Source organism: Gopherus flavomarginatus, chromosome 23, assembly GCF_025201925.1.
Source record: "Gopherus flavomarginatus isolate rGopFla2 chromosome 23, rGopFla2.mat.asm, whole genome shotgun sequence".
Lineage (NCBI taxonomy): Eukaryota > Metazoa > Chordata > Testudines > Testudinidae > Gopherus > Gopherus flavomarginatus.
In genome coordinates, this window is record NC_066639.1 from 6,177,029 (window position 1) to 6,200,855 (window position 23,827).

The following is a 23,827-nucleotide window of genomic DNA, read 5'->3' on the forward strand; positions in this document are numbered from 1 at the left end:
GGTACTGAGTTGCTGCAGAGAATTCCTTCTTGGGTGCTAGCTGGTGACTCTTGCCCACATGCTCAGGGTTTAGCTGATCGCCATATTTGGGGTCGGGAAGGAATTTTCCTCCAGGGCGGATTGGCAGGTGCCCTGGAGGTTTTTTGCCTTCCCCTGCAGCGTGGGGCACGGGTCGCTTGCTGGTGGTGTCTCTGCAGCTTGAGGTCTTCAAACCATTTTTGAGGATTTCAATAACTCGGTCCTGGGATAGGGGTTGTTATAAAATTGGATGGGTGGGGTTCTGTGGCCTGCCTTGTGCAGGAGGTCAGACTAGATGATCAGATTGGTCCCTTCTGACCTATGAGTCTATGAGTCTATGAGACATTTGTATCTGTGCCCTATAGGGACTCCATAAGCCCCCTGGGACACTCCAATGTGCACGTAGGTATATGTGCCCCTCAGAAACCCCCTAACCCCCCAGGACCTCCTACAGCCTGGACGTAGGTATTTGTACCCCCACAACCCCCCTAACCCCCCCGGGACATATACAATCTGGACGTAGATATCTGTGCCCCTCATGAAACCTCTAACCCCCGCCGGGACTGATACAGCCTGTACATACGTATCTGTGCCCACCCAAACCCCTAAGACCCCCTGGTACCTGTACAGCCTGGACATAGGTATCTTGGGCCCTCAAAAATCCATTAAGACTCCCAGGATGCCTCCAGCCTGGACGTAGGTATCTATGCCCCCCACTAACCCTCTAAGCCCCCCTGGTACCACTACAGCCTGGATGTACGAATATGTGCCCCCCACGAACCCCCTAAGCCCCCCTGGGACCCCTAGAGCCTGGAGATTGGTATCTGTGTCCTCCCCCAAAACTCTCTAAGCCCCCCAGGGACCCCTACGGCATGGGCGTAGGTACCTGTGCACCCCAAGGCCCCTAAGATCCCCCAGACCTCTACAGCCTGGATGTAGGTGTGATGGTGCTGCCCGTGGGAGCCAGCTGAGGTCACTCAATCAGGGTGAACCGCAAACAAAACAGGACAGACAAATTCCAAATGCTGCTGGTTATTCCGATACTTAGATTTACCAAGCCAACACAAAACAGCTTCTGTAGTACCTCACTGGTTACTCAGAAGTTTAACCCATGCAGTTCCCTTAAAGTACCCAGCCTCAGGCCTCCGTCCAGACACACCTGTCAGATATGATGATGATTCCTGAAAATCTTACTTCATCATGTTAAAGAAAAGATTCTTCCTATCCCAAAGGATCAGCTACATACCCAGGTTCAATTATAACTTAGATCTTACTTAAAATACATGCTATAGCCAATTCTTATTAACTAAACTAAAACGTATTAGAAAAGAAAAGAGAGAGAGTGTTGGTTAAAAGATTAATAGACATATCGACCTGAATTCAATTCTTGAGGTTCAGATACATAGTAGAGGTGAGCTTGTAGTTGCCAAAAGTTCTTTTAGAAATAGTCCATAGGTTATAGTCCAATTTCCATATTCAGGGTGGCTCCAGTCAATGACTGGGGATCTCAATCCTTCTGGCTTAAGGTTTCCCCCTGTTGAAACCCAAAGCAGATCTGAGATGAAGAAGGATTGTGTCCCAGGGTTCTTATACATTTCCAGCAGCCTTTCGGCCTGAGAAGACAATAGGCTTAACTCTCCTTCCAAGCATCCTGGCAAATAGTACAGAGTAATTTATTCATTAAACAGTTCAGATACAGGTTACCACAACTTTCAAAGAGACACATAGACAATAATACTATTTCACTCAAGTATCATCATTAATGTTAATATTCCTTTTTTGCTCTTTGAATTAAAACTATAGCAATAGACAAGACTTGTGTGCTAACATCACAAGACTTGAGCAAACATCTTCCCTTCTACCTCTAACAATGCAGACTTGCATTTCAAAGCTCTGTTCATTTACATATCTTGCTAACCAGTTCTTAAGGTTCACCCATCGGTCAGATCAGTCGGTGAGATGAGTTAATTAACTCTTTCTGGCCCTGTCACCTTTCAATGAGATATTATATTAAACTTATAATGTCACAGTCGTGGTGAGTCGACTGCTGCAGCTCCCCGTAGACTCTGCCTGCGTCTCTCACCGAGCTGGAGTACAGCAGGCGAGGGGAGAGCACTCGATGTGTTGCATCTACACTAGACACGATATATCGACCCCCGCTGGATCGATCGCTGCCCACCGATTCGGCAGGTGGTACAGACATACCCCAAGTATCTGGTGATCGGAGCTGGACCCCGGAGGGGGACACATTGAAGGAACTCAGGAGCTAAGGTGCCTCTATTGTCAACTGTCAGGGCTGCTGTGGCTCAGAGGAGGGTGCTTGACTGCCTGGCAGGCTTAGGCGCCACAAGCCTGGGAGGCAGGAGAAGTGAAGCGGCCACGGTGTGCTCAGGGTGCTCGTGCTTGGAGCAGGGGTGAGCAGGGGTGAGGGGCGGTGCCGCAGGGCAGAGCGGGGGAGTTGCCACAAGAGGAGAGCCTCAGGGTGGAGGGGGGGAGCTTCTACGGGTGGGGCACCTCGGGGTGAGGGCGCAGGGGGGGAGGGTGCAAGGTGGAAGTTTCGCCTAGGGAGTGAAACATCCTTGCACCGGCCCTACCCCATGCCCTGCCTGCAGCCAGCCCTGCACCCCCTGCCCTGCCCAGCCCGCAGCCAGCCTCTGTCTCCAGACAGCCCTGCACCTTCTGCCCTGCCCACACCAGCCGCATCATCCCTGCCCTACTTGCAGCCAGCCCTGCAGCAAGCCTCTGACAAATCCCCAGCCCTGTCTCCAGCCATCTCCTGCCGCACCTGCCTGTGGCCCTGCCCAAAGCCAACCAGCCCCCACACACATCCAGCCTTCACCAGCCCTGCACCACCTGTCTGCAGCCAGCCCTGCATCCCCTGCCCTGTCTCCAGCCAACCCGATGCACCCCCCTGCCTGAAGCCAGCCAGCCCCGCACCCCTTACCCTGCCTGCAGCCAGACCCTACCTCCAGCCAACCCCACATCCACTGGTGCCCTGCACTTCCCAGGGCAGTAATCCTGCACATCTGCTTCAATGAGGGGGGCAGGGAGCAGATGGGACCCACACATGTGCACACCCTAGGGTGACCAGACAGCAAGTGTGAAAAATCGGGACAGGAGGTGGGAGGTAATAGGATCCTAGATAAGAAAAAGACCCCAAAATTCGGACTGTCCCTATAAAATAAGGACATCTGGTCACCCTAGCACACCCCCAGGACTCCTGAGTTCCATTGCTGGGTTTCCTATTGGTTCCACTGCTGGTTCTTTTCCTTTTCCTGGGGGACTTTGGGCAAGTTGCTCCCCCCTCTAGGACTCTGTCACCAGCAGTCAAATGGGGATTTCATACTTTCCCGCTATTGGAAAGTGCTGGGAGAATCTCCCAGCAAAAGTTGCTCTGACAGTGCTAAGCAGCATCTGACCATTCAAGGTTGGAGCGCACTGCCCAGGAGGAGCGTTTGGCTCTGGGGTTTCACTTCAGCCCAGTGTAGCGAGAGGGGTCCAGCCATGGAGTTTGGCTCAAGAAGACCAAGTCTCCAATTTGTTAAGGACGTTTTGAATTTCAATCCTGTGCTCCAAAGTGATTGGTGTCAGTTGCAAATTTTAGAAGCATGGTCTCCACTGCATTTTCCAAATCATGCATGAAAATATTGAATAGTACCGGACTCCGGACTGATGCCTGCCAGACCCACTAGGTACACCCTCTCCATTGGACAGCCAAATATGGAGAAGGGCTCCTGGAGTCTGTGCTTTCAACCAGCTCTGCACCCACATTACACTGATAGCAGCTGGACTGCATTTCCCTCGTTTGCTTGTGAGAATGTCCTACGGGACAGTGTCAAAAGCCTTAGTAACAACAAGCTAGATCCCATCTACTGTTTACCCACCTCCACCAGGCCCGGAACCCTGCCAAAGAAGGAAAGAGGATCGGTTTGGAATGATTTGTTCTTGACAAATCCATGCTCACTCATCCTAAGAACCAAATTATCCTGTAGGTGCTGCTGACAAACTGAGTGTTTAAGAATGGATTCCAGTATCTCTCCAGCTATGGCAGTCAGGCTAGCTAGTCTGTAAGTCCCAGGGGTCTCTTTGTTCCCCTTTGAAAGATAGGTCCTGTCTTGTTCATGGATGGGAAGATGTTTTTTTTCAGGGATCTGAGACGAGAACTGGGGCACAACACCTGGTTTGTTAAGGCCACAAAAACGGAGGCAGGATCCTCTTCTGTCCTGCTGGCAAAGAACCCCAGGTACCTAAAAGATAGGGACTCACATCCTTGAAAGGGCTTTAAAAAGGAAGTGGTTAAAAAGTTTGGCCCCAACCATTTCTTGTTTCCACAGATTAGACACTTTAGCAAACTTTAGAATTCCTTAGTGCTATAACACTGTGAAACTCCCCTTTCTCCTTCACAGAGGGCTTCAACACCCCTTCTCTCACTCAGGCTCACAACTGCCCAGAATTCGAGAACTGTCCCTGTTCCTATTGGACAAATGGGAGGAGCCTTCGGTATAGAGAAGGGAGGTGACCTACCCAAGGGCCTACACAGTAAGGTGGTGGCAGAGCCAGAAAGAGAAGCCACCAGTCAGACTCCTGTTCTAACAGACAACAAATCCCCCCAGAGGCAGGGATAGAGCTCAGGAATTGAGATGGTGGGAAAATTTCATTCCAACCGTTTCTGTCCGAAAACCCCATTCAGACTAAACCAGTTTGTTTCTCAGAATCATAACAAGTGAGATGGAATTGCTTTGCAAAAAGATTTTGTTGCAAAACAAAAGCATCTCCTGTTTGTCACAGTGTGTTAAATTGTGTCATCACACAGAAGGAGGAGACACTTAGATCTTGAAAATTAGATAAGATGCTTCAGTCTGAGCTAAGTCGTTGCTGCTCTTAACAATTCCAAAATAAAAAAATACAAATAAAAAAGACTGTTTCAGCTAATCTATTATGTCATAATCTGCTCTGAGTAAACGTGATGGGACACCTCATATTATGCACTACTCCTAGTGACATTCTCCAACGGATCCCCATCCTCCACCCACCATGAGGTAGGTAAGAGTGGATCATTATTATCCCTAATTGAAAGAGGGAGAAGCTAAGGCTGAGAAAGGAGAATTGACTTGTCTTAGGTCACCCAGCCAGGCAGTGGCAGAGTTGAGAATAGGACCCAAGAACCCTGATTTTCAAACTAACCATCGGATCTTGAATTTCAGACATTGAATGACCTGAATAAAGTGCTCTCAGATGAGCTCCAGACCAACAACAGTGCACAGTAATTATTCAGCAAGTATTTGAGGAGAACTGAAATGTTAGAGAGAATCATCAACTGCTCAGAGACAATTAATGCAGAGAAGCAGCAAAATTCATCAAACATAGAACTGGTTCTGACTTATTTCCTTGGTCTTAAAAGAGAACAACATGGACCTGAGTCTCCTCCCTGTCAATAGCCCCCTGCTCAGTCAATCAGGATAGAGACTGAGGATGGGAGGCTGAGGATTCTTACCAGAGAGCCCAAAAGATGGCCCAGGTGACTGCTGGGGATCACTGCCCAAGCACTATTTCAGTCCCACATTTTTGGGTGGACCTCTCACAGTGGGAGCTGCAGAGAACTCCCCCGCAACACACACACACACAAGCACACCTGCTGGTGTTGAGATGGGAATAGGAAAAAGGAGAAAAGAAGCAAGAGAAGAAGAGAAAGGAGGGAAGGATGGATGGAGGAAAAGCTGAAACAAAAAGGACAAACCCCTATGTCCCCACTGATTCTAAGGGACAAAATCCCAGGTGCGCAATACAATTCTGCCTCCTTAAGCTCGTGTTTTCCATGTCTAGAATTCAACTGTCACCAGATGGATCAGACTGAACAGCTTTCAAACCTCCAGGAGGCTCTTACCTTCTAAACAGGGACGGCTGTTTTCTAGTAAAATCACTACAAGGGAAGAAGAAAACTCGAAAGAGATTCCTCCTGGTGCTCACATCTGTGAACCCAAATACTTTATCAGTCCTCAAGGAGAGACCTGGAGAAGGAGACTTGCTGATGCAAAGCCATAGGGGTCTCTGAGGTTTCCCTGGCCCCTCGCCCCTGTCGTGCCTGGCTGATGTCAGCATCTCTCAGTGAGGTCACCACCTCCCCACCACCTTTGACCAATAGTCTGAGGTCCTGCAAAAGGCCTTTGTGATGTCACTGCCACACCCTCCCTTGCTGTGCTAATGTCTTGCCCCAGGCCAGGCACCTTGGAGGTTTGAGCTACTCCCTGTGGATCACCGCACTCAAGGAGTGTTCGTTCTAGGCAGCAAGCCGGTTAGAGAGTAAAACATCAGATGCTGCTCCCAATGCTATGCTCCGTTTTTCAGAAATTAGTCGACTTTATGGGCAGAAGAGACCATTAGAGCATCTAATCATATAATCATAGAATATTAGGGTTGGAAGGGACCTCAGGAGGTATCTAGTCCAATCCACTGCTCAAAGCAGGACCAATCCCCAACTAAATCATCCCAGCCACGGCTTTGTCAAGCCTGACCTTAAAAACCTCTAAGGAAGGAGATTCCACCACCTCCCTAGGTAACCCACTCCAGTGCTTCACCACCCTCCTAGTGAAAAAGTTTTTTCCTAATATCCAACCTAAACCTCCCCCACTGCAACTTGAGACCATTACTCCTTGTTCTGTCATCAGGTACCACAGAGAACAGTCTAGATCCATCCTCTTTGGAACCCCCTTTCAGGTACTTAAAAGCAGCTATCAAATCCCCCCTCAGTCTTCTCTTCTGCAGACTAAACAAGCCCAGTTCCCTTAGCCTTTCCTCATTAGTCATGCGCTTCAGACCCCTGATCATTTTTGTTGCACTCTGCTGGACTGTTTTCAATTTTTCCACATCCTTCTTGTAGTGTTGGGCCCCAAACTGGACACAGTACACTAGATGAGGCTTCACCAATGCCAAATAGAGAGGAATGATCACATCCCTCGATCTGCTGGCAATGCCCCTACTTATACAGCCCAGAATGCCGTTAGCCTTCTTGGCAACAAGGGCACACTGTTGACTCATAGCCAGCTTCTCGTCTACTGTAACCCCTAGGTCCTTTTCTGCACTACTGCTTCCTAGCCATTCGGCCCCTAGTCTGCAACAGTGAATAGGATTCTTCCATCCTAAGTGCAGGATTCTGCACTTGTCCTTGTTGAACCTCATCAGGTTTCTTTTGGCCCAGTCTTCCAATTTGTCTAGGTCCCTCTGTATCCTATCCCTACACTCCAGCATATCTACCACTCCTCCCAGTTTAGTGTCATCTGCAAACTTGCTGAAGGTGCAATCCACACAATCCTCCAGATCATCAATGAAGATATTGAACAAAACCAGCCCCAGGACCGACCCTTGGGGCACTGCGCTTGAAACCGGCTGCCAACTAGACATGGAACCTTTGATCACTACCCGTTGAGCCTGACGATCTAGCCAGCTTTCTATCCACCTTACAGTCCATTCATCCAGCCGATACTTCTTTAACTTGCTGGCAAGAATACTGTGGGAGACCATATCAAAAGCTTTGCTAAAGTCAAGGAATAACACATCCACTGCTTTCCCCTCATCCACAGAGCCAGTTACCTCCTCATAGAAGGCAATTAGGTTAGTCAAGCATGACTTGCCCTTGATGAATCCATGCTGACTGTTCCTGATCACTTTCCTCTCCTCTAAGTGCTTCAGAAGTGATTTCTTGAGGACCTGCTCCATGATTTTTCCAGGTACAGAGCTGAGCTGACTGGTCTGTAGTTCCCTGGATCCTCCTTCTTCCGTTTTTATAGATGGGCACTACAGTAGCCTTTTTCCAGTCATCCGGGACCTCCCCCGATCACCATGAGTTTTCAAAGATAATGGCCAATGGCTCTGCAATCACATCTGCCAACTCCTTTAGCACCCTCGGATGCAGCACATCCAGCCCCATGGACATGTGCTCGTCTCCAGTTTTCTAAATAGTCCCGAACCACTTCTTTCTCCACAGGGGTCTGGTCACCTTCTCCCCACACTGTGCTGCCCAGTGCAGCAGTCTGGGGCCTTCCTGATTTCACTCCTGGATGCCTGAGCAATATTTTTATACCCCTCCCTGGTCATTTGTCCAATCGTCCACTTCTTGTAAGCTTCTATTTTGCGTTTAAGATCAGCAAGGATTTCACTGCTAAGCCAAGCTGGTCGCCTGCCATATTTACTATTCTTTCTGTACATCGGGATGGTTTTTTCCTGCAACCTCAATAAGGATTCTTTAATCTTCAGAGGATTGGAACTGATTTCAGTGAAGGAACATGTTTGCTAGATTTTCATGCATTTGTACAGGAAAACATTGAGTGTTTCCATTCATTTCAGGGATCCCTATTCAGTGTAACTCCTCAACATAATGGAAATGCCATTATTTTTGTTGAAAGAAGAGGTTTATAAGGGGTCATTGGGATTAGAGCCAGGGATTACTTGATCTGCAGTCAAACACTCTACCACTGAGCTTTACTCCCATGACTGCTGTGGGGGTAAGTCAGTGATCTTAAAGATTTTGAAGGACAGGCCCTGCCTCAGAGATCTCCTGTTCTCTTCCCAGACCACAGTACTTTGAAAAATGGGGTTTTATTAAACTTATAGATACATGGAGACACCACAGCTTGCACACCCACCCACATAGCTTCCCCCAGTGACGTAGCTACCACCTCTCGGGGGGATGGATTAACTACATGGACGGGACAGCTCTCTCCCCTCTGCTCAGAGCATCTTCATTCTTTATGAATAGGTAGGAAAGAACTTCCTGAATGAACAGTAACGAATTCATCAAATATTGCTGGGTCTGCATTCAATATGGGTAACTGGTCGTGCTGGTCTGGATTGGTAGGAGCATTGCCAGCAGATCGAGAGAAGTGATTATTCCCCTCTGTTCGGCACTGGTGAGGGCACATCTGGAGCATTGCGTCCAGTTTTTGCCCTCCCACTACAGAAACAAATTGGAGAGAATCTAGGGGAGGGCAACAAAAACGATTAGGGGGCAGGGGACTTACAAGGAGAGGCTGAAGGTACGGTCACCCAGAGGGGGGGCAAGTGTGGCAATTTGCCCCAGGCCCTGCAGGGATCACATGAGAATATATTATTCTATAATATTGCAACTTTTTTTTTATGGAAGGGGCACCCAAAATTGATTTGCCCCAGGCCCCCTGAATCCTCTGGGCAGCCCTGCCCACTCCATCCCCTTGACTCATTCTCCTCCCTCTGAGGCCCCACCTGTGCTCTGCTCTCACTCCCATTTGGCCACTTCCCAACCCTGCTCTTTCTCTTTGGCTGAGGCCTGCTGGTCCACCTTTTGCTCACTCCTCTCCTCCCCGAAAGCCTCCTTGTGTCTCTCCACCCCCAACCCCAAGGTCTGCCTGCTACCCCCACCTCTCTGCCCTTCCCCTGAGACTCAACCTGCCCAAACCTCTCTGCCCCCTCCCCAAAGACCAGCCCTGCCCAGCACTCATATCTCTCTATCCCCTCCCCTGACCTGCCCTGTCCACCACCCACACCTCTTTGCCCCACCCATGAGACCAGCCCTGCCCACCACTTGCATCTCTCTGCCCCTCCCCTGAGGCCCGCCCTGTTCACCTCTTTCCTCGGTCATCTGTTGTTGTGCCTTGAAACATCAAGGATGGAATAAAAAGCTGAGTTTACTCCAGGGTGAGGAAAGAAAGGAGCCACCAACTCCCTGACAAATCTCAGTGACCCAGAGAAAACCTGCCCCCCTGCTATTACAATCCCTGATGTACTGGGGATATGATGGTAAAGGAACTGTCTGAATGATCAAGGCAGGAAATGAACTACAATCTACAGGAACGTCATTGACCACAAACACACTCTCCTCATGCTCCAGCTAGAAGGGAAATGAGCAGGAATTCTTGCAGTTCAGCCATAGACACACTTACACAATGACACAGCAGTGAGTGTGTTGTGGAAGCTGGTCTGTGGAAACATCTGGAATTGATCACTCAGTGAGAACAGAACTGGAGTGTAATGAGAGACACATCTCAGGCAAGTAGTTGTGGCTGAGTGGTTAAAGCAATGGACTAGAAATCTATTGGGGTCTCCCCACGCAGGTTCAAATCCTGTCAACTACAGAAGAAGTTGTGGTCCTTTAGTTTCAACAGAGCTGGATCTTGTCTCGTTCCCAAGCTATATCTACACTACTGGGTAATGTGGCTTTAAAGTGTTTGAATTAAACAGCTGTTGAATGTCCACACTATGCTTCTTGTCTTACCAGAGCACATCCATGCTAGAATCTTGTATGGCCATAGAGAGCAGTGCACTGTGAGTAGCTGTGCAACTGGCTGCAGGTGCTTTGGGAAGGGTTTGCAATGCCTCATAGGCCAGTACAGCATCACATGATGCAGGTTTCTCTATCCCATTGTTCCATGGGAATCCTACTAGATTGCCAGCTGTTTTTCAACTGCAATGTGTTTGGATGGAGGGGGGGAGAAGAGTGAGTGAGTGTGTGGGCACACTGTCTCTAAGTTAAGACAGCTGCTGCAAGCAACCAGTCCTGAGGCAGGGGGAAGGGGACAGCCCCAACATCAGCCCCTGCTTTCCTCACTGGCTCAGCTCAGCAGAGCAGTCTCTGTCACACATGCACTCTGCGACCTGCTTAGCTCTGTGTCAGGTGTGCTGGAACAGGGGAGTTAGGGGGTCATGGCCCCACCACTCTTTACCAGCTGTTAGGACAAGTGATGGAGGGGGGGAAGGGTGGAGTCTTGGGAGGAAGAGGCGTTCTGTGGGGGTGGCCTCACGGGGAGGGTTGGTGTGAGTGTGGTTCCTTGGGGAAGGGGTGTCATGAGAGCGCCACAGTTCAGATAACGGTGACCCCGCCCCACTGTAAGGAAGTTCCCACCTCCCCTGCTCTGTGTTCGTAGTGCAGGAGACAGCAGCATCCATGGCAGTGATTTGTCCCCGGGTGCTCCAGCAGAAGGGCTTGGGAGGTGATTTAAAGGTCCCAGGGCTCCAGCAGGTGGGCTCAGGAGGCGATTTAAAGGGCCTGGGGCTCCGGCCACTGCAGGGAGCCCTGGGCCCTTTAAATCACCAGACTGGGAAAGCCAGGCCGGCCTGGCACAGCGTACCCGCTCTTGCCAGTACCCCATACCAAAACGTACCAGCTTACTTTCACCTCTGGAAGGTCCTCACATGGATCAATAACTGGTTAAAAGCTGGGAAACAAAGGGTAGGAATAAATGGTCAGTTTTCAGGATGCAAACTCGTACCTAGTGGTGTCTATACTGGAACCAGGACTAGTCAACATATTGATAAACGATCTGCTAAACAGAGAGGTGACAAAATTTGCAGATGATCCAAAACTACAGAGGACAGTTAAGTCCAAAGCAGCCTGTGAGGAGCTAAAAAGAGATTTCACAAAACTAGGAGAAAGGGCAACAAAATGGCAGATGATATTCAATGCTGATAAATGCAAAGTGATGCACATTGGCAAACACAATCTCAACTCTACATATAAAACGATGGGATGTCAAATAGCTGTTGCCACTCAAGTGAGAGATCTCGGAGTCACTGTGGATAGTTCTCTGCAAACATCCACTCCGTGTGCAGCGGCCAGAAAAAAGGGAACAGAATGTTGGGAATCATTAGGAAAGGGATAGAAAATAAGAGAGAAAATCTTATTGCTGCTGTATAAATCCATGGTACACCCACGTCTTGAATGCTGCATGCAGATATGGTCACCCCATCTCAGAAAAGATGTATTGGAATTGGAAAAGGTTCAGAAAAGGGTTATGGAGTGTCTGCCATATGAAGAGAGAATAATAAGCCTGGGACTTTTCAGCTTGGAGAAAAGATGACTAAGGGGAAATATGATAGAGGTCTATAAAAACATGACTGGTGTGGAGAAAGTAAATAAGGAAGTGTTACTTATTCCTTCTCATAACACAAGAACTAGGGGTCACCAAGTGAAATTAATGGGCAGCACATTTAAAACAAACAAACAGAAGTATTTTTTCACATAATGCACAGTCAACGTGTGGAACTCCTTGCCAGAGGATGTTATGAAGGCCAAGACTATAACAGGGCTCAAAAAAAGAGCTAAATCGATTCATGGAGGACATACTCTGAGCCAGGATGTGCAGGGAAGGTGTCTCTAATCTCTGTTTGCTGGGAGCGCGTGAAAGGGGATAGATCACTTGATGATTACCTGTTCTGTTCATTCCCTCTGGGGCACCTGGCTTTGGCCGCTATGGGAAGACAGGACACTGGGCGAGATGGACCCAGTCTGACCCAGTCTGGCTGCTCTTACGTCCTTATGCTCCTTTCATACAGATGCCTGGGATTTTGCCTCATAGTGTGTCCCTGAGGTCTCAGCCAAAATGCCCAGACAGGCAAACACTCTGGGCTCCTGAAGCCTCTGCCCCCCACCTAGTGCCTATGGCTCATCCCTGACCCTTGCTGCTGCTCCTTGCTGTAGAAGGTGAAAGGAGCGGAGGCAGCACAGGAGCCCTCTGGGGATACAGATCTAAGGCTTTGGGAGATACACCTTGTCTGAGACATCAGAGCGCTGTAAACCATGCAGCCACCCCCTCAATCAGGGGCCTGTTCCAGCCCTGAGTCTGGGTTACCATGATCCCTCCCACAGAGCAGGGTGCCCACAGATTACAGGCTGAAAATAGACATGTGACACTAACTCCTGTTCTCCCTGACAGGGCCTCCCCTAGACCAAGTGGCACCCCAAGCAAGATGTGTTTTTGGTGCCCCCCCATGTTAAAATTTTGAATATCTTATTTTTCATTGCATTTGTAGCTCAGTTCATGATTTCAATGCACAATTTTGATGCATGATTTTCTCTGTCATATAAGACGATAAATTTGCGGGCTAGGTTCTGTAAACCTGTATTTATTCATGCCATATATAAGCAAATAAAACAAATGCATTTTCTTTAAGCATATAGAAACTTTTTAATTTTAACGGTAACTGAAACGTACTAACATCTAGAAATGGAACTGTCACCAACACAGGGCTGGCCAGTATTAAGTAGTGTTACAGTAGGAGACAGCGTTAGGATGTTAACCCCAGGCCTTTAGCTGAAAGGTCGCTTCTCTCCCATTTCCCCCATGAACTGAAGCGCAGCGTTAAAGAGATCCAAAGATTGGCCAATGGTATTTTCAAGTGCTAAAATAGGAAGTGATGTCGCTCTCTCATTGGCCATCAGCGACTGAAGATGTGGTTTAATGAGCTGGAGCTTCAAGGCAAGGGTGGGTCTGTCTGCTGCCTTCCGTTGCGCTGCTGGGCACCAAGTCCCTGGTGGCCAATATGTGAAGCTGGGAGAAGAAAGTGGGATGGCAAGTGGTGGCAGGACTTTTTCCAACAGGGTCTACCTGCCCAACTTCCTCCTCGTACTGCTGGGCCCCCATCACCTTCAGGTAACACAGGAACTAAGGCAGGTATAAGGTGAGGAAGCAAGTAAAGCCAAGCAAGAAAGGCAAAAGTGAATCTTGTCTTCATGGGTCGCTCGCAATGACGTCCTTTTTCTGTGCCACAGCTGACAAAAACATCCCAGACAGAAAAGTAATAGGCCAAAAAGAAACCTAGCAGCTGCTGAAGTAGTTCAGTTGGGAGCGTGCTAGACTAACAGTCTCTTTTATTCCTCTTTGTGCCCAGGTGGTATATTTTCGGAAAGTGCAGCATTGCCTTTAACTGCCACAAGTCCCTCATTTCAGGCTATGCAGCAGGAAAAGACAGCATGGGCTTCTGCACCGAGTTGGCCCACCTGATCTTTCATTCTTCTCTTGCTCTTTGTCAGCAAGGAGAAGAAGTAGAAGCTCTCCCTCAAGCTGGAGTCACACGGGCAAGGTAAGGATGACTTCCTGAGTGCCGGCTCCAGTCCTCTGCTTTGCCAGCTGACCTATCGAGGGGCTGCCACCCCTTTCTATAGGTTTGTCCATCGGTCTGTGGCAGGGTGAGCAATAACCAAGCAGGTGGAGTTTCTGTAGTGTAGTGGTTATCACATTTGCGTAACATGCAAAAGGTCCCTGGTTCGGAAACAGGCTGGTTTCCTTTTCCCAGATCCCCTTGCTGTTCAGGAAGTTGCTCCTCCTTTTCCTATTGACCTGTCCCTGGGATAACTCCAACCCTTGCATGACAGAAGGTGCTGACAGCATTGGAGAAAGCACCTTGGTGTCAGGCTGGAGAACGTAGAGGAGTTAGGCATGTTACCTTTCAGAGGCTTGTGGCTTGACCTCCTCTGCCCTTGGAGATTGGCTGGTGGACGCCGGCTCTTCCTGCTGGCCTCCTTTGCGTGACTTGCCAAAGTAGGAAATGAGGCAGGAATGGGGCAAAAGAGGAAAGTCGAGCTGAGAAAGGCAGGGCAGAAACTAAGCACATCATTGTGGCTAAGTGGGGTTAGTAGAGCACCATCATTCATTCTGCAAAGCATGGGGAGGTGTGGTTGGCTGCTGGGAGATAGAATCCTGTGCCTGCCTCTTGGCTTCCCAGGGATGGCTACTTGCAGCCCAGGAGAAGCGGGGTTCTGGGTGGAAGGAAAAGAAGCAATGGTGAGGCTGAGTAGGCTCCTTTCTGGCCAAGATGGTGGGCTGTGGCGAGTCTGGGAGTTGCCTGTAAGCCATAAGTGGACTTGGTGCAGTAAAAACTGCTGCTCCATTCTGGCTGACCTGGGGGTGCCATGGATGACTTGGGAGTGGGGGCAGGGCCCTGGCTGTGAGCAAATGGGATCCAGGGGCCGAGTCTTCTTCTTCTCTCCTGTCATGGGGAGCCCAGCCTCAAGCCTGCCCAGCATGTGCTGTAGCTCGAGCATTAAGCCTTCCTGTGTGGCCTGTGCTGGAGCTGACCCTGGACCCCTGTGGGCACTGTTGGGGGAAATCCCGACTGCAAATAATTCTAGGGGAGGCAGCCACTGTGGTTCGCCCTTCCTGCTCCCTGCGCTGCTGCACCCTAAAATCCCTGTCGGCTGGCAAAATGGGCTAGGAGCCTAGGGAGAGGAGGCAAAGGGGTGGCCTGAGCCCCCTTGGGCACTGCCCCGCCCCAGGCAGCCCACAGAGACCTGATGCCTCCCCAAGCAACGCACGGAGATGTGCCAGCAGCGCTAAGGCAGCTCCCTGCCCACTCTGTCCCCTCCCTCCATGCTACACTGCTCCTGGAAACAGCTGGCATATCCCTGTGATCCTGAGTGCAAACTCCATAGCTGACCCGCCCCCGGATCCCACTGCCTAGAAGCCACTGCAGGAGGGGAGTGTGTGCCGGTCACTTGGGAGCTGTGCTGCCCGAGGTAAGCACCCCCCCTCCGACCACCTCCTGCATCCCTACCCCTGCCCCAGCACAGAGACTCTCTGTGTCTTGAACAAGCACTGTCAAGGATTGGCCAAGAACTTGTGCTCTGTTTATGTGAAAGAGACACAAAAAAGGGAGCCCAGCGGACAAGTTTAATTCACAAGCACAAACTGGCCGGCGAAGCCAGGATCTCTCAATTACTCAGAAGGCTCTTCAGCCAGCTCTTCCCAAAGACCAGTCTCTGGAGGCTTTTGTGACATGATGTACCTCAAAATAGCCCCTGTAGCTCACATATTCATCATTCATATATGACTGTGATATGTCATACAAACCATTCCATATAAGTTATCACATGAAAAGTCATGATCTGCTGAAATCGGTTATTCTGTCCAAATATGTATAGCATGAGGGTGTATGAAGTTGTGCATTTTGCTGTATGGTTGTTACTGAAATATGCTATAATTTTGCTAGTGACCCCTGCCAAGGAGGGAGTTCAACAACCATGAATCAGCAATTGTAATTAAAGGATTTCCAATTCAATGACAGATGCCCAAAAAAACACTGTGGGGATTGCTCAAGTCTATGACTCAGTTGCACAAGACCACACCAAGAGGATTCCCCAACCTAGTGACTCAGCAGAGCCCACCCGGACACGTCTGGGCAAGTGTCTTCAAGACACTTGAACTAAGGATATAAAATAGGAGACTGTGGCATCATGTTTTTGCCTTTCTCCTCCCCCACCTATGTTGGAAGCAGCAGGAATCCTGAGAAAATGAAGGGGGGAATTCTATGTATTAAGGAGGGTAACATCCAGTGGGGTGAGAAAAATGCTTGACCTAACTACTGCCTAGTGTAATAAGGCGTAAAGTTTAGATTTTGCTGTGGTCATACAGTGCTTAGTGCTCTGCATTGTGGCCCCAAGAGCCATGGATGCAAGTTGAGTAACGATGACTTTTCCTTGTCTCCACGTTTCTTAGGTGCCTCCTTCCAACACTGGTCAGAAAAAACGACCGATTTCTTTTGGAAGCATTTGCATTGCAAGGCAGAGGCACTCTTCTCTGTTTCCTCAGAAGATTGACCAAAAGATGGGAAGAGCGGACACATTTGGGAAAGCACCACTCGGTGCTGCATCTCTAACCTCTACTTTACCTGGCAAGTGCCTCTGGGACTTTTCTCCCAGCTGCTCCATTTTTCATCAGTGACAATCAAAAGGAAGACGACATGACATCTGCGTGTGGACATCCCCAGTGAATCACAAGGACGTGTGGCGCAGGCTCTCGTGTTGCAGCAATTGCAGTTGAACCAACCACCATGCCAATGCCAGTCACAGCAGCCTTTTCATCAGCTCCAGGCTTGTGATTTGATTCTTTCCAATGCTTCTCTCCAAAGAAGCCTTTTCCTTAGCAAGCAATGACTTGGATACCAAGGGAGGTCTCTTCTGTTTCCCGGAAAGACGCAGGAAAACGTGAGCAGAGGAGACAAAAGCTATACAACAAAGCACTACTGGGAGCTGAACCCAGGATCTCCTGTTTGTTAAACAGGTGCTTTAGCCAGCTAAGCCATGGTGCCTGCCTCAGAAAAGTACTTGCAACTGTTCCATTTGATGGTCCAGGACAACACCTGCAAATTCCAAACTACAGACATTCCCTATTTCCCTCAAGACTTGCAAGGAAGAACTGGCAGGCCAAGACAGGATCTCCTGGTTACTAGGAAGACACTTCAGCCAGATCTTCCCAAAGATCACTATCTAGAGACCTTTAAACAGCCTCTGTAGATGTTTACTGACAAAGATATGCCAAAATAGAGTTCTCCACTGCCTGCAGCTATCACACTACCAGGAGTTCTGTGCACAGAGAGGCCCCTGCTGGTGGGAAAGGCTTTGGTAGAGACTCTTCTGACACCAGTCGTGCCCAAATACTGTTTAGCACTTTGTGTTGTGGCTTCAGCATCCACAGATGCCAGTTGAGTTGGGGGACATTTTTCCTGTCTCCACATTTGTCTAGTGCCTCCTTTCAGCACTTGTCACCAAAAAGACCTGTTTCTTTTGCAAGTGATGTACAGCTAGGCAAAGGCAGTCTTCTCCATTTCCTCAAAAGGTCACCAAACTGTGAGAAGAGCAGACACATTCAGCCAAGCTGGATCCTGAATCTCCTCTTTATTCAGCAGGTGTCTGTGAAGGACATAAATCTCCACCGTGCAGAGGTCAAGAATAGGAGTTTATTACACAAAGCACTGGCGGAGTGTCACCTTGCTTAGTAGGCTCAGAGACACTGTTAATTAATTACAATAGAATATATAGATTTTCCATGGGCGGTGGAAGTGACAGCGTAGGCAGTTCCAAACCCTGAGATAGGTATTGCAGCAAGACAAGATAAACACAGTAGCCAGTGGTTAACGGGTTACATAACCTCTCCACCCATGTCCTCAAGTTAGCAAGTTAATATTTCATTAATACTTCGATAAAATGTAATTAGTATAAAATATATATGTTGAATTCTGATTTGAGGTCCATAGGAATGGAGCAACTCCTTTGATTGTCTAACAGGTACATTCCTAGGGGTTAAAGCAAAGAAACAGTGAAAGTATATGGCAATAAGATTGTTTTCTGTGTGTCTGAAGGCAAGGCATTGGTCCCTGGGAAGGAAGGTGGAAGGATGCCATATCTTATACTGACATGTGCCAACTTTTCATAAACTCAAGGTTGGATCTGTGGGAAGAACGTCTCCCTACAGAAGAGACTAACGTAATAGGAACAGGGATTCTTTGTTCAATCTGCAACTCTGAATAAGACAGAATTATTTAGTTCTTAGATTCAACACCTGGCAATTTGCTGACCAGGCCTATCTTAGCAAACAAGGCTTTCTGTTTACCCCAGCTTTCTCTTAGCTGATCATTATTTGCTAGGCTTGTGGTCCCTTGACCATACTCTGGACTTAGTGTCTGGAAAAGAGCTGGCACAATCCATAGACCAGGTTGTTATATACAATGCACATGGATTTGAACCCTTCACATACAGTAATAGCAAAGTTCTTGGTTCAGGCTTGTAGCAGTGATGGAATAAACTGCAGGTTCAAATCAAGTCTCTGGACTCCAGCCACAGCTGGGATGGGGCATTCAGTCCTTTGTACAGAGCTTCAGTTTGTAGCAAAGTCCCTCCAGGTATGAAGCAGGACTGAAGACAAGATGGAGATGAGGCATCAGTCTTTTATAGTCTCTTGCCATGTGGTCTTTGCTTTCTTGGTCCCAAGGACACTCTATCCAGCACGTGGCACAGAAAAATCTTAGGCCTTGGCTACACTGGCGCTTTACAGCACTGCAACTTTCTCTCTCTGGGGTGTGAACCCCTCCCCTGAGCGCTGCAAGATACAGCGCTGTAAAGCGCCAGTGTAAACAGTGCCGCAGCGCTGGGAGTGCGGCTCCCAGAGCTGTAAGCTAAACCACATGAGGAGATGGTTTACGTGCAGCACTGGGAGAGCTCTCTCCCAGCACTGGTGCTGCGACCACACTCGCCCTTCTAAGCGCTGCCGTGGCAAGTGTAGCCATACCCTCAGAGCTCTGTCCATAGACAGGCCCCTGCATACCTTGCTGAGTCACAAGGGGTATCTGCCTTCTCTCAAAGGGTCGATTGTATAGCTGATGGTCCTTAATGGGCCATCAAACAGGCTAGGCAGAACTGACACTAACTTGTCTGGGGTGTTGCCCGGAAGCAGAGCACAAGTTTGAAATACGGACAGTATACAGCCAATATTCATAACGTCAACTACAAAAATGATACACATCTAGAGATAGCATAATTATAATCAGCCAATCACAACCTCTCCATAGACCCCTTACACAACAACCTTTCTACAACATTGGCTGAAAATATAGAACAGTGGTCACAACAGTGATCTACAAAGTTACAGATTATGTCAGTAACATCACAGGAGGTGACACGGCATCAGTGAGACTGATACTGGAATACTGCCTCCAGTTTTGGTGTCCTCATTTGAAAAAGATGTTGTGAAATTGGAGCTGGAGCAGCAAAGAGCCACCAAATGTTCTGAGGGCTGGAGAAAAATGCCTTCCAGTGAGCTACTGAAAGAGCTCAACCTGTTTAGCTTCTCAAAAGAAGATTGAAAGGTGATTTCACTGAAGAGTTGAAGGGCCTTAATGGAGAGAAAATATTGGGTTTCAAAGGACTCTTGAATAGAGCAGAGAAAGGCACCACAAGAGCCAATGGCTGGAAGGTGAAAAGAGACAAATTCATATTACAACTAAGGCACAAATAGTCAACAGTGAGGATGATTCACCACGGGAACAAGTTACCAAGGAAAGTGGTGGATTTGCCATCTCCTGATGTCATTCAGTGAAGACCAGATGCCTTTCTGGAATGTTTTTCCCCCAAAAGTAGCTATTGTGTCATACAGGAGGCCTGTGATACGCAGGGGTCAGATTAGATGCCATAAAGTCGACTAATTTCTGAAAAACTGAGTGTAGCATTGGCAGCAGCATCTGATGTTTTCCTGTCTAACTGGCTTGCTGCCTAGAACGAACGCTCCTCGAGTGGGGTGATCCACAGGGAGTAGCTCAAACCTGCAAAGTGCCTGGCCAGGAACAGAACATTGGCACAGCAAGGGAGGGGTGTGGCAGTGACATCACAAAGGCCTTTTGCAGGACCTCAGACTATTGCTCCAAGGTGGTGAGGAGGTGGTGACCTCACAGAGAGATGCTGACATCAGCCTGGCAGGACAGGGACGAGGGGCCAGGGAAACCTCAGAGACCCCTGTGGCTTTGCTTCAGCAAGTCTCCTTCTCCAGGTCTCTCTTTGAGGACTGAGAGAGTATTCGGGTTCACGGGCGTGAGCGCCAGGAGGAATCTCTTTCGAGTTTTCTCCTTCCCTTTTAGTGATTTTACTAAAGACCATCCGTCCCTGTTTAGAAGGTAAGAGCCTCCTGGATGTTTGAAACCTGTTCAGTCTGATCCATCTGGTGAGAGTTGAATTCGAGGTATGGAGAACACGAGCTTAAGGAGGCAGAATTTTATTGCTCACCTGAGATTTTGTCCCTTAGAATCACTGGGGACATTAGGGTTTCACCTTTTCTTCCCTCCCTCCCTCCCTCCTTTCTCTTCGTCTCTTGCTTCTTTTGTCCTTTCTCCTGTTCCCTTCCCAACACCAGGAGGGTGTGTGTGTTGCGGGGGAGTGCTCTGCAGCTCCCACTGTGGAAGGTTCAGCCAAAAATGTGAGGCTGAAATAGTGCTCGGGCAGTGATCCCCACCATTAACGTGGGCCATCCTTTGGGCTCTCTGGTGAGAACCCTCAGCCTCCCGTTCTCAGTCTCTACCCTGATTGACTGAACAGGGGGTTATTGACAGGGAGGAGACTCTGATCTTTGTTGTTCTCTTTTAAGGTTAAGTAAATAAGTCAGAACTAGTTCTATGTTTGATGAATTTTGCTCCTTCACTGCATTAATGGTCTCTGAGTAGTTGATGATTCTCTCTAACATTGCAGTTCTCCTCAAATACTTGCTGAATAATTACTGTCACTGCTATTGGTCTGGAGCTCATCTGAGAGCACTTTATTCGGGTCATTCAATGTCTGAAATTCAAGATCCGATGGTTAGTTTGAAAATCAGGGCTGTTGGGTCCTATTCCCAACTCTGCCAGTGACTGGCTGTGTGACCTCAGACAAGTCAATTCTCCTTTCTCAGCCTTAGCTTCTCCCTCTTTCAAGTAGAAATAATAATGATCCGCTCCTACCTACCTCACGGTGGGTGGAGGATGGGGATCCATCGGAGAGTGTCACTAGGAGTAGGGCATAATATGAGGTGTCCAATCACGTTTACTCAGAGCAGATTAACACATAATAGAATAGCTGAAATAGTCTATTTTATTTGTATGTTTTTATTATGAAATTGTAAAGAGCAGCAACGACTTACCTCAGACTTAAGCATCTTGTCTGATGTTTGAGATCTAAGTGTCTCCTCTTTGTGTGTGACGAGACAATTTAACACACTGTGACAAACAGGAGATGCTTTTGTTTTGCAACAAAATACTTTTCAAAGAACTTTCATCCCACCTGTTATGATTATGAGAAACAAACTGGATTAGCCTGAATGGGATATTCTGACAGAAACGGTTGCAATGAAATTTCTCCACCATCTCAATTCCTGGGCTCTGTCCCTGCCTCTGGGGCGGTTTGTTGTCTGTTAGAACAGGAGTCAGGAGTGGTGGCTTCTCTTTCTGGCTCTGCCACTGCCTAGCTGTGTAGGCACTTGGGGAGGTCACTCCCCTTCTCTGGACCTCAGGCTCCTCCCATCTGTCCAATGGGAACAGGGACAGTTCTCGAACTCTGGGCAGTTGTGAGCCTGACTGAGATAAGGTGCGTTAAAGCCCTGTGTGAAGGAGAAAGGGGAGTTTCACAGTGTTTAGCACCAAGAAATTCTAAAGTTTGCTTAAATGTCTAGTCTGTGGAAACAGGAAATGGTCAGGGCCAATCTTTAACCAGTGCCTTTTTTAAAGCCCATTCAAGGATGTGAGTCCCTATCTTTTAGGTTCCTGGGGTTCTTTGCCAGCAGGAGAGAAGAGGTTCCTGCCTCCATTTTTGGGGCCTTAACAAACCAAGTGTTGTGCCTCAGTTCTCGTCTGAGATCCCTGAAAAAGAACATCTTCCCATCCATGAACAAGACAGGACCCGTCTTTCAAAGGGGAACAAAGAGACCCCTGGGACTTACAGACTAGCTAGCCTCACTACCATAGCTGGAGAGATCCTGCAATACATTCTTAAATACTCAGTTTGTCAGCAGCACCTACAGGATAATTTGGTTCTTAGGACGAGTGAGCATGGATTTATCAAGAACAAATCATTTCAGACCAATCCTCTTTCCTTCTTCGGCAGGGTTCTGGGCCTGGTGGAGGTGCGTAAACGGTAGATGGGATCTTGCTTGGTGTTACTAAGGCTTTTCACACAGTCCCGCAGGACATTCTCACAAGTGAACGAGGGAAATGCAGTCCAGCTGCTATCAGTGTAATGTGGGTGCAGAGCTGTTTGAAAGCCCAGACTCCAGGAGCCCTTCTCCATGTTTGGCTGTCCAACGGAGAGGGTGTACCTAGTGGATCCGACAGGGATCAGTCCGGGATCCGGTACTATTCAATATTTTCATGAATGATTTGGAAAATGCAGTGGAGACCATGCTTCTAAAATTTGCAGCTGACATGAAGCACTTAGGAGCACAGGATTGGAATTCAAAACACCCTTAACAAATTGGAGACTTGGTCTTCTTGAGCCAAACTCCATGGTTGGGTCCCTCTCTCTAGAGTGGGCTGAAGTGAAACCCCAGAGCCAAACACTTCTCCTGGGCAGTGCGCTCCTCCCTTGAATGCTCAGATGCTGCTTAGCACTGTCAGAGCAGCTTTGGCTGGGGGATTCTCCCAGCACTTTCCAATAGCGGGAAAGTATGAAATCCCCATTTAACTGCTGGGGACAGAGCCCTAGATGGGGGAGCAACTTGCCCAAAGTTCCCCAGGAAAAGGAAAACAACCAGCAGTGGAACCAACAGGAAACCCAGGAATGGAACTCAGGAGTCCTGGGGGTGTGCTAGGGTGAGCAGATGTCCTGAATTATAGGGACAGTCCGAATTTTGGGGTCTTTTTCTTATCTAGGATCCTATTACGCCCCACCCTCATGCAAATTTTTCACATTTGCTGTCTGGTCAACCTTGGATGTGCACAGGTGTGGGTCCCAGCTGCTCCCTGCTCCCCTCATTGAACCAGAGATGCAGGATTACTGCCCTGTGGACTACAGGGCACCAGTGGACATGGGGTTGTGTGGAGGTAGAGTCTGGCTGCAGGCAGGGCAGGGGGTGCGAGGCTGGCTGTAGGCAGGGCTGGGGGTGCAGGGCTAGTGCAGGCTGGGGGTGTGCGGGGGCTGGCTGGCTTTGGGCAGGGCGACGAAGGTGCTGCAGGAGTTGGCTGGAGACAGGGCAGAGGGTGTGTCAGGGGCTGGCTGTGGGGCTGACTGCAGTCAGGGCAGGGAGAATGTGGCTGGTGGGGCAGGGCAGAGGCTACAGGGCTGGCTGCAGGCAGGGCATGGGGCAGAGCCGGTGCAAGGATGTTTCTTGCCCTAAGAGAAACTTCCACCTTCCGCCCTCCCCCTCCCCGTGCCCACGTTCTGAGGCGCCCCACCCATGGCAGCTTCCCCCTCCACCCTGAGGCGTCCCTCTTGTGGCAATTCCCCTGCTCTGCCCTGCAGCACTCCCCTTGCCCCAGCTCACCCCTGCTCCGAGCACGAGCACCCCGAGCACACCGTAGCCGCTTCACTTCTCCCACCTCCCAGGCTTGCGGTGCCTAAGCCTGCCAGGCGTCAAGCACCCTCCTCTGAGTCACAGCAGCCCTAATAGTTGACAATAGAGGCACCTTAACCCCTGAGTTCCTTCAATGTGTCCCCCTCCGGGGTCCAGCTCCAATCACCAGATACTCGGGGTATGTCTATACCACCTGCCGAATCAGTGGGCAGCGATCGATCCAGCGGGGGTCGATATATCGTGTCTAGTGTAGATACAACACATCG

The 23,827-nt window shown here is 49.1% G+C and overlaps 1 protein-coding gene and 1 non-coding gene across 13 annotated transcripts in view; one reads left to right on the forward strand and one right to left on the reverse strand.

The window, feature by feature from the left end:
- LOC127039347 (gastrula zinc finger protein XlCGF57.1-like) overlaps nucleotides 1-23,827 on the reverse strand; it is a 284,061-nt gene that overhangs the window by 208,769 nt on the left and 51,465 nt on the right. The gene's annotated exons all lie outside the window — the stretch shown is intronic.
- On the forward strand, nucleotides 10,040-10,121 carry TRNAS-AGA (transfer RNA serine (anticodon AGA)). Its single transcript has one exon. It is a non-coding gene; the product is annotated as a tRNA-Ser (tRNA).